Source organism: Suncus etruscus, chromosome 9 (genome assembly GCF_024139225.1).
Source record: "Suncus etruscus isolate mSunEtr1 chromosome 9, mSunEtr1.pri.cur, whole genome shotgun sequence".
In the NCBI taxonomy this organism is placed as follows: domain Eukaryota; kingdom Metazoa; phylum Chordata; class Mammalia; order Eulipotyphla; family Soricidae; genus Suncus; species Suncus etruscus.
Genome location: NC_064856.1, coordinates 5,309,202 through 5,326,647, shown reverse-complemented (window position 1 = coordinate 5,326,647; position 17,446 = coordinate 5,309,202). Strand labels below are relative to the sequence as shown.

The following is a 17,446-nucleotide window of genomic DNA, read 5'->3' as shown; positions in this document are numbered from 1 at the left end:
ACCAAACTTGGATATGCTTGTTTGTAGATCAGTGTTTCACAATTCTGACTGCATATAAGATTTACCTGGGAGCTTTTAAAATTCCCAGTGCCTGCTCACACTTCAGACTAAATCACTATCTCTGGGGGTGGGATCTGGGCATCAGTGATTACATATACTTCCCAATGATGTCAATTTGTAGGCAATCTTTGAAAAGTTTTTGAGATCACTGCAAAAGAATGAGGTGACAGACATGGAAACCACCTTACTTGGTGGTACCCAGAGCATCAAATTTTATACCATTTTTCACATTATACTTAGCAACTTCTACATATTTTTACATTTTTGTTAGTTCATCATAATCATCACTCATACCATTATGTTATTATAACTTAAATTCCAAGTGAAAAATTATGATTAACACAATAAACAATATGTAATGGAATGGATGAACCACAGATGTGTTGGGTTCATGTACTTAGAGAAGATATCTTCCATAATCTTTGAATGAGTCTCTAAAAAAGGAGGCAGTCATGTCTAATGTTGCCAGCACCTTAGATGTTGTGGTCCAGTTTCTAGAAATGCTGTACTGGTCTTAGTAAAGTTTCATCTCAGTATATACTCTTGGCCACTGAGTCACAAGATCAATTTATATTCATTTCACATGAGAGGGACAGCAAGGGATCTCTCCAGAGCATTCAAGGCTGTACATGCACATCCCGAAGTCTGGTATAATGCCAGATTTGTATCTGTTTTCTTCCCCAGATAAGTAAAATGGGCCCATTACATACATATTATAATGTTGACATGTGTACACTTACCTTTGTTGCAGGACATTTTTAGATTTTGCTGGAACATCTACCAGTGAGCGTGTGGAAGTTGAACTCACAGAGTTTACAAGGTCTAACTATCACCATGAAGTTTCTGTTAAATAATAAGATTGGGTAGAAGTCATGCTGTCCCAGAGGCTGTAATGATAGGTTCAGGGCTATCCAAACTCCAAGAAGAGAAGGAATAAATGCTCCTGTAGAGATTTGAGGGTTTGAGATGTTGCCTCCTCCAATAGGATGTCTCTGTTACTCTTATTGCTTGGAACATAAAAAACATGCATGTGACAATTCTCTACTACTGAGAAAGCAAAAATACCAGTGAAGAGACTATGCTCAAGGTATCTCCTGTATATGCTGACCAGCTGGATTCTACATATGTATGACTGAAATGCATATGGGTTGGAAACTTTTAAAGAGACAACAGAAGGTACCCCAGAATTTTGATCCCAACCTTGGTTGGGAAGAAATGGGATCTATCTTGTCGATCCGCTGCTCTAGCAGTGACCATAATGCTCCAATAGGAAGATCCTCTCATGTCACAGGAAATATTTTTCTTCCTATTAATGGCTGTGTTGGAAATATGTTCCCTGAATTTACCTCTGTTATGATTCAGATCCTCACACTGTTTACACAGCAGCCTATTGGACTATTTGCAGCAGAGGGTCACCTTGCTCACCACACCACTCTCTAGAAACTGGGGTACTACTCAGTCTGTAGCACTTGAAGCGTTTCAAGTGCTTCTGCCCCTATTTTTGTGTCAGTCCTTACAGTCAATAAAGAGGAAAACGGAAGAAAATTCCTTCAGATGTTAGTGTGTACAGATAGATCTGGGGTCAGTTCTCCTATGGGCTTCAATCAGTTTTCAGTCCAACATACACCCTCTGGATGGAAACATGTATGAACTATAGCAGTCAGTGGGTTGATCTCAAATTTGGTTGATGATATGTGGATCCTCTTCTGTGCTTTGAGTGTGGATTCCAAATATATCTTGATGTGTGTTGACACCACATTTGATATCAACACATATTTTTCCCCACTGCAAATACTAAGTGTTGCCTTTAGGGCATTAAAGAAACACTATACAGATAATCTCATCAAATTTAAGACTCATGATATATAAAACTGGGCAAACAATGTTAGCATTGAATGAAGAGTTCATATCATAACTTGCAGATAGATGTGGTTGATTGGAAGACATAACATTAAACAATATCCTTTATTGCTAATTTGTAAAAATGTCTAGGTCAGTGAACTCGAGTTTTATTCCATGCTTACAAATATTTATTTATTTATTTTTGGTTTTGAGACCATACCCTATAGTTCTCAGGGATTACTCCTGCTCTGCACTCAGAAATCACTACTGGTGGACCTGGAGGGAATCATATGCAGGGGATTGAACCTGAGTTGAATTCTGTACTATCTCTCCAAATTTGCTTACATAAGTTTAAATTAATGATCGGTGTAGTCTATTGCTTCAGATATTGAACTAGCTTCCATTGCTAAGAGAAACAACACTGCAAAGAGCTTTGGGAGAAAGCTCTTGTATTGACTCTCATTTTTCATCAATTTGCTATGTTTTATTTTCTTTTTTATAATTTTATTTTATTATATTTTTTAAAGCCTCTTATCTTTTAAATCAGGGCTCCTTTCTCATAGAACCTTGAAACACAGATTACTTTATTTTACTACATATTCCAACATTATTCTTTTTCCTTTTTTAAAAATGAATACCTTTATTTGAGCACCATGATTACAAACATGTTTGTGGTTGGATTTCAGTTATAAAAAAGGACACCCCCTTCACTAGTGCAATATTCCCACCATCAGTGCCCCAACTTACTTCCTCCCCCACCTCCTGGCTGTATTCAATACAGACATTCTATTTCTCTCACTCACTACCATTGTCATGTTAGTTGTCAGTGCAATTATTTCTATAACTGAACTCACTGCTCTTTGTGGTAAGCTTCAGACGACGGACCAGACCTTCCAGCTCTCATCTCTACTATCTCTGTGTATTATTACAACAATATTTCTTATTTTTCTTAAATTCCATTAATTAGTAAGACGATTCTGTCTTTCTCCTTCTGATTTATTTTACTCAGCATAATAACTTCCATGTTCATACATGCATAGGAAAATTTCAAGACTTAATTTTTCCTGATGGCTGCATAGTTTTCCATTGTGTATATGTACCACAATTTTTTAGCCATTCATCTGTTGAAGGGCCTCTGGGTTGTTTCCAGATTATGGCTATTGTAAATAGCTCCAATGAATATAGGTGTGCAGAAGAATAAGGACAATCAGTGCTGGTGGGGATGTGGGGAGAAAGGAACTCTCATTCACTGCTGGTGGGAATGCCCTCTAATCTAGCCTTTATGGAAACCAATATGGAGATTCCTTAAAAAAAGTTTCATATGAAAGTTCCCGCATGATCCAGCTATACCACTCCTAGGGATATACCCTAGAAACACAAAAACACAATACAAATATGCCTTCTGCTATTATTTTTTGGATATTTTGTTGTCTTTTATTAAAACTAATTTTTATTGAGACCAATGTGAATTACAAGTCTTTCACAGTTATATTTAAGGTACATAGTGATAGTGAATTAAGGCAATCCCCACCATCAGTGTTGACCTCCCTTTGCCACTGTTCCCAGCATGCATCCCTTCCCTCCCCACTCTTAGCTCCCTGGACTGCTAGCGTAACAGGTCCCTTTTGTGTGTAGCTTGTTATAGTTGGGGTCTCTTGATTTTATTGTCATTGACTTTGGGTTGGGTATTTAGGTATGATCATTTTTTATTTCCACTCAATGCTCACGAGAGCATCAATTTTCTTTCATCAATTTGCTATGTTGAGAAAGAAAATTCTCATGAGGTCTGGGAGAGATGTTATGAACTAGAATATTTGTAATGGGATGCCTCCCCAGAAAGAGTGAGGTGCTTTGTACCTCTGTGTAGAGAATTGGGAGGGGAAAAACTGCTCCATCTTCACTGGGTTATCATTGTCCTACTCCAAGCTTGATTTATTGAAATTTACTGTTCTTGGAATGAAATATGCTTCATGGACAGAAGAGAGAAGGTACAGATGTGATCTGGCATATGCTAACTCCAGTCCATCTCGCATATTTACTTAACAGTGCTGACTTCCTTTGTCTACCCATATGGTATGCACAACCAAATTTCTAAGGCTGCAAGTATTTAATAATAGGTGACAAGTATAATTATTGTAGAAGGGAAAACCTTATATGTAAATTCCTTTGTAGTATATTTTTTTTGTCTTGGGTTTCTGCTGTCCCTCTGGTGTCTAGTCTCAGGCATATGATGGAAATATTTTTCAGCAGTTGACCCACTTGTCTGTCTGGCAAAGGGATCTGTTGTTGGATATGTGGGCAGTTATCCTTCTCTAGTTTGTGGAGTTTGCCATGACAGGCATCATCATTCCAAGAAGGGCACTGGAAGGAATTAAAGCAGTCTGTGGAGGAACAAACTATTGCTTCATTCAATTTTTTTTTGTTTTGTTTTTGGGCCACACCTGGTGGTGCTCAGGGGTTACTCCTGGCTGTCTGCTCAGAAATAGCTCCTGGCAGGCATGGGGGACCATATGGGACACCGGGATTCGAACCAACCACCTTTGGTCCTGGATTGGCTGCTTGCAAGGCAAACACAGCTGTGCTATCTCTCCGGGCCCTATTCAATATTTTCTAAACTGATCCATAAACCTGGCCAGTGGCACATTCAATTACTCTAGGCATTTTTTTTGTCCATCAAACTATGGAGGCAGCTGGTCAGAGTGAAAATAGTGTCCTTTGATTTCTAGGAAACTACACTCATTTTTAGAAAGAATTCATGGATCTCCTGGGCTACTGGGCATTTATGCACTCATACATGCTTATGTCATAAACAGAAATCTTTCTAATCAGAATCAATCTCATTGTACTAGGTATACAAGATAGATATCATGAATGTATGTAGTCATTCTGTCACATGGAAAGATAGTGATATGAGGCTCCCTTGGCACAAAGTAGCATTACTCAGGTATTTACTGGGTAACCACAGGTGTTACCCAATTGATTTGTTGTTCAAATCTTTAACAATGACTTTTTCCAGGTGCTTGGGTCACCATGCTCTGGGTTTTCTGTGGGCACAGGAGAGAATAGCTCCCTTTTCTTAAGATCAGGTGGAAATCTTTTATTTTTACTAGTGTCATTATTTGATGGTTCCAGCTTTGTTCCCTCCACTAGCCTGGAGGATTACACATACAGGAATCCTTACTATCTCCACTCAGAAGAGCTTACTATTGGGCCGGGCGGTGGCGCTGGAGGTAAGGTGCCTGCCTGCCTTGCCTGCGCTAGCCTAGGACGGACCGCGGTTCGATCCCCCGGCGTCCCATATGGTCCCCCAAGAAGCCAGGAGCAACTTCTGAGCGCATAGCCAGGAGTAACCCCTGAGCGTCACAGGGTGTGGCCCAAAAACCAAAAAAAAAAAAAAGAAGAGCTTACTAGTCAAGAAAGCCTGACTTCCTGAACATTCTGTCCTTCAAAATAGGATTGCATTAGGCATTATAACTGCCTCACAAGGACGAACCTGTTCCATTCCCCAAACATCATAATGTGTGCCTATGCCTGAAGAGTCTGCTAATCTTTATTAGTTCATGTCAGGATACATGAATTCAATACAGGAATTTAATCAGTGGTTCATATCATAGGGGTTTTCCACCTGGAGGGGTGAAATGTTGGCGGAGGCCTTCAGGAATGACTGTTGGCTACAGAATTGGCTCAAAGCAAGGCTCTTCTCAACTTTCTTGCACTGCATATTATCACCATCTTTCTCCTAGCTAGAGCCACTATAAGGACACAACCTTGTGAAAGACAGAGTCCAGATGGTCATAACATGTGACAGAAACCCTCCTGAGTCTCTCTATAAATTTGTAAGTTTCTGGTGGTTTGATGCAGAAATCTAGTGTATTGAGACTCCCCAAAGCAAGTACTATATTGTTACTATATCGCAAGTACTAACTTTCTATTTCTTGGAATTATCTATCCATCTGGTATTTTCTTCTTTCTTCAGTATCTAACAGATGCAAATTTCACCTGAAAACTCCTCAGATTATGAATCAACAGAACTATGAATTTATCACCTAATAACTTGTTCAAAATGAAAATTTTTAGAACTCACCCCAGCACACTTATATCAGTCTCTGGGAGAAGAACCCAGAAATCTTTTTTTACAAGTTTGACCAAGTCAGTAACTTTTTGCAAGTTCAAGGTAGTAAATATTTCTTCAAATATTGATTTATAGATTCCCATATGAGTTGGGGTGTTTCCACCTATTAAAGTTATTTTCACTTTTTTTTTTACCTTTTAATTTATGTGCAATAGAAAATGCTATTTTAAAAATTCTAAATTGGGTGACTTTGTTGTTTATTTCCAGTTTTCTTGTATTGCACTTAGATAAAAATAATTTTTTTGTCACACCCAGAGACCCTCAGGGGTTACTCCTGGCTCTGTGCTCAGAAATTGCTCCTGGCTGGCTCTGGGTACCGGATGGGATGCTGGGATCCAAACCACTATCCATTCTGGGTCGGCTGCATGTGAGGCAAATGCCCTACCACTGTCCTATCACTCCAGCCCCCCAAATAAATATTTTTTTGTTTCACAGTTTCAACTGAACACTTCGTTGAGCCCATCAAATTAATTTAAAATGCTTCACAAACCCAGATGAATAGTGTATAATATTATTTAAATCTGAATACTAGTTAAGTAATTTAGATTTTGTGTTCTTCATCTGTGAGGTTCTTAAAAATGATCTACTATTTTTATTTCTTTCCATTAGTGTTTGTTGATACTGTGTTTTGCAAGGTTGGTGTTTGTATACATAACTGGCAGTGGGAATTGCAAATTTTTTTGGTATTATCAGTCAGGATTCATATGTCAGATTGTGGTACCTAACCATTTGACCACTCTTTCTTACATTTTACTATCACTTAATAATAAAATGATTAATCAATATCTCTGCTTCTCTACATATATCAAATTATTTCTGCTTATTCTCTGATGACTTAATTTCTTTAGCTGAGAGACTTTTTTCTTAAATTTTGGGTTACTCCTTTGCTTCTTCTCTCTACTGTTTGTCATTCTTGTATTCTATCTGAAGATTGTTGGTATCTCAGACCTTTCATAATCCTAAATTTTCATTGTATACCTCATCTCTAGTGGCTTATTTCCTTCCTTTCCTTCCTTTCCTTCCTTTCTGCCTGTATTTTGTCTTGTGCTATAATCCTAGTTTATTTTCTAGGCCACAATTTTGGCCAAATTTAAAGGCTATATCCATTTTTATTAAGTAATTCTGTGAAACATGTTATTTGCGGGGGCGAAGTGATAGCACAGTGGTAGGGCGTCTGCCTTACAGGTGGCCAACCTGGGACGAACCCGGGTTCAATCCCCTCCAACATGGTTCCCCAAGCCTGTCAGGAGTAACTCCTGAGCGCCACTGGGTGTGCCCCCCAAAACAAAGCAAAACAAAAGAAACATGTTATTTTGGTAATCAAGATATTTGGGGGGGGGATGGTGTTGGGCCACATCAGCGGTGCTCAAGGGTTACTTCTGGCTCTTTTCTAGAAATCGCTCCTGGTAGGCTCGGAATGCTGGGGATTGAACCCAGGCCTGCTGCATGTAAGGCAAACATCCTACCTCTGTGCTATTGCTTTGGCACCAGTGATCAAGGTTTTAATGTGCAAGGGCTTTATGTTTTTTTGAATGGGATATTCTCTGAATGTTTCTGTTCCTTGGTATCCTGGAGAAAGGGTCTCATTTCTTCTCATAATTAGAACTTAAATTTTTATTTATTTTTGTGAAGCAAGAAATTTTTATTGAAACTTATCCAGAAAGATGGAAGAGGGGAGAGAGAGAAGTGTGTGTCCAAGAGAGAACACAAGCTTATTCAGAGAGTAAATGGGCAAGCAAAGAAGCATAGAGAAAAATAAGCAAGATAGAGAGAGAGAATAAGCAAGATAGAGAGATAGAGAGGGAGAACACATGTTTGAAGAACAAACCAAAAATCAAAGTTTTAATAGACATTTTGAATAGATATAAATAAACATTTGGATAGCATAATAGACATTTATGATTATATCACTTATATTTTAGTATATTTAAAAATTAGTAATATTAACTGCCTATTCATAAAAAGAGGACTAGTATGATAACAGTTTGTAACTTGGTACAACCTGTAGAACTTTTTTCAGAGTAGGTACAGCTATTTTTTTAAATATATGTATTTTTTGACCCACACCCGGTGACGCTCAGGGGTTACTCCTGGCTATGTGCTCAGAAATCGCTCCTGGCTTGGGGGGACCATATGGGAAACCGGGGGATCAAACCGCGATCCATCCTAGGCTAGTGCTTGCAAGGCAGACACCTTACCTCTAGCACCACTGCTCCAACACCATACAGTTATTTTAAGTTGTAAGACCAGTAAGCAGTTAAGAGACACCAACCTGGGTAAACTTTGCAATCTCAGTTTCTTTCGATAGTTTCCAAAGAGCTGACTCAGTAGGATTAAGTTAGTCTGGCAGTCTGAGAACAAACATTCAGTTCCCAAGACCTCCAATGCTTCTAATAAGAATCTGCTTTGGCCAGAGGATTGCATAGTATTCTAGTCTCACAGTTGTTCTCTTACTTGGCACTACGAAAATGTAGCTAGCACCTAATGAACTGGTAGTCCTACTTTATTGGAAGCCTGTCCACGTTCACCTCTTATGTTTGTGTGGTCTAAGGTGTGAGTTAATAAGAGCTCTAGAAATTGTGCGTAGTCTGGGGATGGAGACATGGTATGGGGGTAGACTCTTTGCCTTGCATGCAGACAACCTGGGTTCAATTTCTGGCATTACAGATGGTTCCCTAAGCATTACCAAGGATGATTCCTGAGTGCAGAGTCAAGAGTAACACTTAAATAGCACCAAGTGTGACCCCAAAACTAAAAAATATAAAAACAAATTAAAAATTGTGCATAGTCTAGTATGCAATGTTTGTTTTTCTTGACTACATAATAATGTACTGAAGCTCTGTAACATATTATGACATATAAAATATTTGTTTATTCTTATAGCAGATATAGAGAACTCTAATACCTAGAAGAAGAAATGACTTCACTATACTTGAAATAACATAGGGGCAAAACATGGGATGTTGGGGCTGAAGAGAAAGTATAGCAAGTAGAACGTTTTTCTTGTATGAGGCGACCTCAATTTGATTCCTGCTATCTTATATAGTTCCTTGAGTTCACTAGGACAGATTCCTGAGTACAGAGTCAGGAGTAAACCCTGAGCACTGCCAGGTGTGGTCCCCAAACCAAATAAAAAACCAAATCCCAACCCCCCCCAATCATGGGATATTACTTCAAGTTTCTCAACATTGCTGCCCTTTGAATTTTTTATCACAAAATATCAAATTTCTTTTTGCATTTAATTTTAGGAATTCCTTCTCATCTTATGACTTTATTCAAAAGATGTTTATTGATGTTGCCCTAAGGGAAAAATCAACGACCAGCCACTTTGCCATGAGTCATGATTTCTGTACATTTTGTTTTTAGTGAGAAAAAGCAAGATATTACATATATACATATAAATGTATATGTATTTATATATATATATATATATATAGAGAGAGAGAGAGAGAGAGGAGAATGCGTGTGGCATGTGTAAGAGAGAAAGAATTAGCAAGGTATCTTGTTAAAAACTAGAGCTAATATTAAGAATCTATTGTCCTGTCAATGTGCTTCAGTTTGCACCTGCTACTTAGGCTGAGCATCTATCTCATCAGGTGGAGTGTAGTTCTACAGTTTATTCTGTACAGTGTACACCTTCAAGGGAAGTCATGAACTTTATCTGGTAACAAAGTGAAAAATTATGATCTGTTCCAATGCTTGATAGGAGAAACTGTCATGCTTATCAAGGACAGCCTGTCTGCAGTCTCCATGGTGAATGAAGGTATTTAAGGCCAATAATGACCCCAGACAATTTTTGTCATATAAAGTGACCTTAAAAGCAATCTCCTTGAGGGCCTGAGAAACCCACATGGGCTGGCCTTTATTTAAACTTCTGCAGTATCTCTCCATTTTGTTTCTCCTTCCTGCTTTGTTAACTCAGAATTTAAAGACTCTTTGGGGCTTTTGAGGAAGAAAAAATTTTAACCATATAAATTCTTCTGCAGTTTCTGTTTTAGGCTGAGATTTCCCCCTTTTGTTTTCTACATTAGTTTAACGCTATCTGTTTATCTCTGAAAAATGGATCTTTTAACATTATACTTTAATTGCTATTATAAAATTATTGTATTTTATTAGAAAAATTTCAAACAATAGAAAAGCTTAGAAGGAAGGGATCTTTAATTTCTAATTCTGAGTAAGTTTTAATACCTGTCCTTACCAAAACTCTGTTAAACTCTATATTATAGTTAATTTCTATAGCCTAAACTTTTCTATCTATACTAGCTTGTATTAATTTTCTTTAAGTGTGTTTTGTTCTCTAATGGTCAGTTTACTCTTTACTCTAAACAACTTAAAACAACATGTAGCTTATAGTTCATGATTTTACTGGTTAGCTGGGGCTTAGCTGGTCAGTTTTTCTGCTGTTCTTTCTAGACTTAATAGATAAAAACATCTACAAAAATATTGCCATTTTGTAGGCTGCTGCAGAATCCCATATCTGATTAAATGATGAAGTTTATTTCTTCACCTCTTCATCTGGACAGTTTGTGAATCAATAAACTACTGTATTACTTTTATGTTTTCCTTCCTTTTCCCTTTCTTTTCTTAAACTGAGATTTATAGTCTCTAGAAGGACACTTCCCATTTTTTGCTTGTTTGAATTTTTGCCCCCCCCCCGGTTTTTTCTTTTCTTTTTTTCTTACCTTTAAACAGAAACACATAACTTGAACCAACTTGTTCTGCCTCACAAATTGAGGGAGAAATATTTCTACATTGAGTAGAAATAAAAAATGATCAGACTGTTAGTAGAGTACACGCAAGAAGAAAAGTAACTGCACTAGATTGTAGAGACTGGGGAGGACCTTTTTCTTAATGTCCAGTGTCCTATGTTGTAAGATCTGGTGCAATATGTCTTAAAAAAATGATGAGACTTAAACACCAAATCTAAAGCCAACTACAACAGAAACAATACCCAATCTACAACAGGCAAGACACAGAAGGGACCACTTATACTAGCGGGGTGGGGGTGGGGGTGAGGGATGCATGCTGGGAACAGGGGTGGAGGGAGGACAACATTGGTGGTTGTTGTCAATGATTCCATGTCACTATGTACCTGAAATACTACTGTGAATGATTTGTAATCCACTTTGGTCAAAATAAAAATTATTAACATAAAAAAAACTACTGGAGTGTAACAGAAGAGGTATACTATATCAATGTTAGTTTTTTGTTTTGGGGCCACACCTGGTGACCCTCAGGGGTTACTCCTGGATATGCACTCAGAAATCTTTTCTTGCTCGGGGGACCATATGGGACTCTGAGAATTGAACCCAAAATCTGTCCTGGGCAGTCATGTGCAAGGCAAACGACCTATTGCTATGCTATCGCTCCGGCCCCAATCAAGGCTAGTTTTAACATGTATCACAGGAAACAAACTATGGCCCGCGGGCCACATATTGTATTTGTATCTGTTTTGTTTCTTCATTGCAAAATAAGATCTATGCAGTGTGCATAAGAATTTGTTCATAAGTTTTGTTTTTACTATAGTCAGACCCTCCAATGGTCTGAGGGACAGTGAACTGGCTTCCTGTTTAAAAAGTTTGAGGACCCCTGCAGTAGATAGATCAAAGGACTGGAGTACATACATGCTTTGCAGAAAGTCCTGAGTTCAATCCCTAACACTGTCTGGCTTTCCTATACCACTAGCTGTATCCCAATTGGCTCCCAGTACTGCATGCATCACTGTCTTAATGGATCCTGAGTACACAGGAGTGTCAGATGGGCACTGCTTACAAAGGAATCGCTAGAAGTGACCCTCAGGCCTGTATGCCACTGGGAAGGCCTTCCTAAAAAAGTTTTATAGATTTCTGTGCCTCTGTCTTAGAAAAATTACACTGACTTTTTTTTTTTTTTTGCGGTGGAAGGAGGGAGCATATCTGTACTATTCATGGGTTACTTCTGTCTCTGTAATCCTGGTAGACTCAGGAGACCATATAACATTATGAAAGATCAACCCAGGGTGGACATGTGTAAGACAAGTGCCTTCTCATTGTATTATTGTTTCAGCCCTACACTTGAACCATGCTGTCAAACTTTATGGAGCTTCAGTCCTGGCTGAGAGTCCAGACAATAGGGAGAACCCACTTGTCAATCAAGAAACCAAGCTTGACTGTGAATGGTGTAGCCCTCAGTCAAGTTTCTTGAGCCGAAACCATGCAGAGCATTTTTTGGAGATACCCCACTCTGTTCGATTTGATGATGTATCAATAAAACAGACCACCTTCAAATTACAGTGGATTAAATCCCAACCTACTGTAAATTAGAAATAACCTAAATTGAAAATGCATATCATTCACCTAACCCAGTGGTCGGCAACCTTTTTTTTTTTTTTCAACTGAGCCAAATCTCACCAAAACCACGATTGAAATTTATTTTGAGAGCCACACAGGGCGCGCACTGACAGAGGCTAGGAGCGGAGTTCTGACTCCTGGAGCGGCTGCCTGGCGCACAGAAGAGCCACATTAAAAGTGTAAAGAGCCACATGTGACTCTCGAGCCGCAGGTTGCCGACCACTGACCTAACCTATCAAACATCATAGTTAACCTTTTATGTATTTAGAATGCTTACATTCTAAATGTAAGTATTTGGTACTTATATTTATGTAAGTATCTAACCAGCAGGATGGATTGAAAGGCCTGGAGTCCTAGACATAATCCCTTGGGTAGGAATATACCCCCCTTCTCCAAAATGGGATACTCACATTAGATTATATTAGACTATCTATTAAAAAAATCATTGAACACAAAGCCTATTTTATAATACAAATGAAATTTATTGGCTACTTTATATAAAATGAAAATGAGTGGTTGTGTGAATACTTAATTTTAATGAGAGATATGGGAAGATTTTGATTTACTCTAATACAATAATCATAGGATCAATTACATGGGAGCCAATGCATTTGGCATCAAGAGAGAGCATCATACTGCCTATTACTGACCTAGGAGAAGATCAAACTTGAAGATTCAAAGTATTGTTTCTGTAGAATCGGGATTGAGTTCACAAGATTAAAATATGGAAAAATTCTAAGTGAAACCATTGTTAAGTCCAGGACTATCTGTAAATACTGTTGCTTTGAGTCACTTAGCTGTGGAATGGTCTGTGATGCAGCAGTAAGATAAGTGGAATAGTTTGGCTTTTGTGCTTCGGTCAGATGATGTGTGCAGTTGGAGGTATGAGGCATAGGCAGATGCCCATACTGGTTCTTTTACTAAGGGGGAGCCTGCACTCCTTATGCAGCAACTCAGTTGTCCCAAGTGAAGAAAATGGACACTTACATCTTGATTTTTTTCCCTTGTTTTTCAGCCACAGGGCTCAGGCATTACTGGCTCTGTGCTCAGAAATTACTCCTGGCAGGCTCCGGGGACCATATAGAATACTAGGCATCAGCTGTTTGGCTGCGTATCCTCTGGCCCCTGTCTTAATTTTTTAATGCCTCAGATTGATCATCTTATATTACTTTAGCCATATTTGTCAGAGAAGTGACAGACTCATCAGCCCAAATTCCAGGGGAGAAGAGGCTAGCGCCCCTCCCAACGTTGGGAGGAGGAATAGCTTACACCTTTTGGAAAGGAAGAAATTGATGTTGGTTGCTTTTGGAAATCCATTGCACACTGTCTCTCATTAGACTATTAGATCTACAAAACCCCATCCTTGCAACCCCTTTTACCACCATATATTCAAAACTAGTGATGTAGTTGGCTGTGCTTTCTGTGAAAATTTTATTGCAGAAATGAATGGACACATGGCATAAAAGTGAAACTTTTATATATACTTATGCACAGGACCTTTTCTTTAGTGTTCATTTTTACAGCACATATACTAAAACTAGAAACCATTTCTTTTGATCAAAATATTGTTCATTCCCTTATCTTTTCCCAACCTAATTATTATTTTCAAAACTCAGCTTAATTTCTTTCACGGGTGTAGGCAGAATTAGCTAATTTCTTCTCTTGTTTCCTTTTAGCCTACGGCTCAGGACTCAGTGCTGTGTTGGACGCTTCTTGATCTCTTCTTTTTTGGGGGGGGGCAGCTCTCAAAGGGCAAAAGCATACCATAGTCATATCATTGAATGACTTCCATTGTCTGGCAGATACTCTGCTGAGAAAGAGCACCAAAGTTTAGAACAGAGAACACTCACAAAAAATGGAATCAATTACTTCTAATTTGGGGACTCACTATGCAATAGGAAGAGGAAAAAATTGAAGTACAGTTTAGGGAGAAGTTATGACTAAAATCCTGGAAAGATGGGGGTGAAGAATGAGACCCTTTGGTCAAGAAAGAAGAGGTCATTCGCAAAGAAAATAATGCTAAGATTACTGGAAAATTACAAACTCTGACCTGAGCTTGTAACGATAGGAACATCTAACATTGAGGCTTTTAAAAATGAGAATAGTTGGGGCCTGAGTGGTGGCGCTCGAGATAAGGCGTCTGCCTTATCTAGTGCTAGCCTAGGACGGACTGTGGTTCGATCCCCTGGTGTCTCATATGGTCCCCCAAGCCAGGAGCGATTTCTGAGCACATAGCCAGGAGTAACTCCTGAGTGTTATGGGATGTGCCCCCCTCAAAAAAAAAACCCCCAAAATTATAAAAATAGTTTTCCTTATATTCATTTGAACTTAGTGAAAAGTATAAGTAAAACAAAAGATGCACAGAGCATGAAACAATGATTGATTGGAGTATAAAAAGATATTCAGAAATAGTAACTCAATGATAATTAAGCCTGCAGCAATACTTGCCATTTATTGACTGACCCCTTTGTGTCAGAAACTGTATCCAGGAATGTTCTGGATGCCAAAGAAGGGGTGGTTCTTTACTAAAGTAATTCCACATGTAACCTTTTCTAGGATATTAACAAGGCTGTGGCACTTTTCAGAGTTTTTTTTCCCTGGAAATGATTTTCTTTCGGCACTTTTAGGGTTAAATCTCTCCCAATGCAGAAGAGAGAAGTTCCTGAGCCAGAGAGTTGCTGATTCTGCAATCTGCTAAACAGGTGGAAATGAGCTGAGCACAAGAGCAGAAGAGCATAAAAAGAACAGATGGGGAGATAGCTCAAAGGGCAAGTGCATGCGTTGCAGGCAAGAGTCCTGCGGTTGATTTCCCAGCACAGCATTCTCACAAGCAGCGGAGTGACCCCCAAGCATTGACTGGGAGTATCGACAAGGCAGCTGTGTGTGTAGTATTGAAACAAACAAATAAAAGTGATAAAAAAATCCTAATCTTGTATCTAAGATTTTTAGCTCTTGGAAATTTGAATGCTCTTGGTAATTCCTTTCTATTTAACTATAGAGCTAAAAGTAAGGGAATACTGATAGGAGTTATTCTGGAGAGAGAAGTGGCACAACCTGATCTAACTTGTAATTACTCTCAAAACAATTAGACTGTGATATAATTAGGAAGCTCTTATCACAGACTATGAATCTTGGTGTAGGTGCTCCATTAAGGGATAGTTCTAAGGGGTGTGTCAGTAGACTTTTATGACATAGCAGGGTTTTAAAGGATCAGGCAGAGATGGCCTGAGACTAGACCCTTTGTGATGAAACTTATGGTAAATGGCAACTTTTTGTGGTTTATGGTGTATGGCAAATGGTATATCATATATGATATTTGGTATATGGCGGTAGTATATGCTATATATGGTATATACCATATGGTATTAGTATATGGCATATATGACAAAAACACTTTGTGTTGAAACTTACAGCATATGCAAAATTATTGATATTCAGTTTTATTTTTTTGTTCATGATTGACTGAAGGAAGTCTTCTGCACTGATAGGACCTGTTATCATGTTCAGTCGATGAACTCTTGCTTTCTTTTGCCATCAAATGCTTGAATCAGGCTTAGGAATTTCACCTACATGGTGGTTTAGAGACAAGAAGGAGATGGAGCCTGTTTCATTCACTATCACGAGGTGCTAATGAGGGATCTATTACACATCTTACAAGGCAGCATACCGTACATCTAAATTTTAATTATTTCTTGGAGATCCTCAAGGAAAATTGACCTGTTTGGTATCTTAAATGGCCTGATAAAGGCAGACATCCAGATAGGTCTTATTGCTGGGTGCTAAATGATAATTGTATTTCCAAAATGTAAAATAAATCTCACTGTTATCCTTATTTCTTCTTCTCTTGTAACATCATAAAAATTATGCTTTTATTTGTATATTAACAATAGTCTATTGACTACCTCCTTTATGAACAAAAGCTTATTTGAAATGAAAATCATTTCCAACATTTTTAGAGCTATTTTTTCAGATATCACATTATGGAGACCAACTATCATCTATATGAATTCCTTATAATGTAAGTAACTGTTTTCTCTCTTTCCTCTCTCTCTCTCTCTCTCTCAGTTCCCACCAACTGCACTTGGGACTTACTTCTGACTTTGCACTCAGGAGCCATTCTTAGTGGAAATTGGAAATTGGGGGAACATATTTGGTGCTGGGGCTCGAATCCGGGTTAGTGGCATGTAAGGCAAGTTCATCATTCACTGTACTAGCTTTACAGCTTCATTTTTCTTGTTGAAATTTTTTTCTGTATAAATGCTTTCTTAGGAGACTGTGTTTATAATATAGAAAGTAAGGCAGATGCCTTGTTGAAACAGCAAGGCTTATTGTGCAGTTTATGGTGCATAGACATTAAGCCATTAAGCAATCTGGAATTTTGCTAGCTGAAGTACTTTAGCCCAGATATTCTTGTTAACATAAAGATGTAAACAAAAGAAAGTCAATTGTTTCTGAGATTTCTAGGGCAGTCCCTCCAGAGGCATTTGGTAATATCTGGAAATATTTCTGGTTGTCAGAAGGTCATCTCATTGGCATTAATGGCAATTATTTTTTAATGCAAATTATTGGTATCTAAGGACAATCTATTGGCATTTAATGAGTTGAGGGCAGGAATGCCGGAAGCACCCTACTTTGTACAGTTCCACATCATGAGGAATTACCTCAAATGGCAATAGTGTCAAGAAGAAAAAAACTCTGTTCTACTGTTATAAGTTCTGTTAACCATCACTTTTGTTGCACTTATTGGTTTAAATGCACCTTTGGTCTTTTGAAACTTTGATGTGATTTTCTAAATTCTTTAATCCTATGTCAAAGACAAGGACAGACTCTATTGAACTCCCAGATAACTTGTCCTTGAAAATATTAATGGCTCTTGGCAAACATTTGCTAAATAAATAAAAAGGAGTACCTTGCCAGCTAATTGTTGGTGTGTATGCTTCTTAAATATTACAAACTTTTTTTTAGCCTTAACTTTGATAGCTTTCCTTCTTCTGCAAATGTATCTGGATTTACAATAACCCAAGAACTACATTCTGCAACACATAAAAAATGTGACTATAAACTATAGGACACAGGGCACTAA

General features: G+C 38.2%; 1 non-coding gene across 1 annotated transcript; it reads left to right on the top strand.

The window, feature by feature from the left end:
* Positions 1 to 10,776: 10,776 nt before the first annotated feature.
* LOC126019488 (small nucleolar RNA SNORA81) lies at positions 10,777 to 10,925 on the top strand. The gene has a single exon (XR_007499175.1). It is a non-coding gene; the product is annotated as a small nucleolar RNA SNORA81 (small nucleolar RNA).
* The last annotated feature ends 6,521 nt before the right edge of the window (positions 10,926 to 17,446 follow it).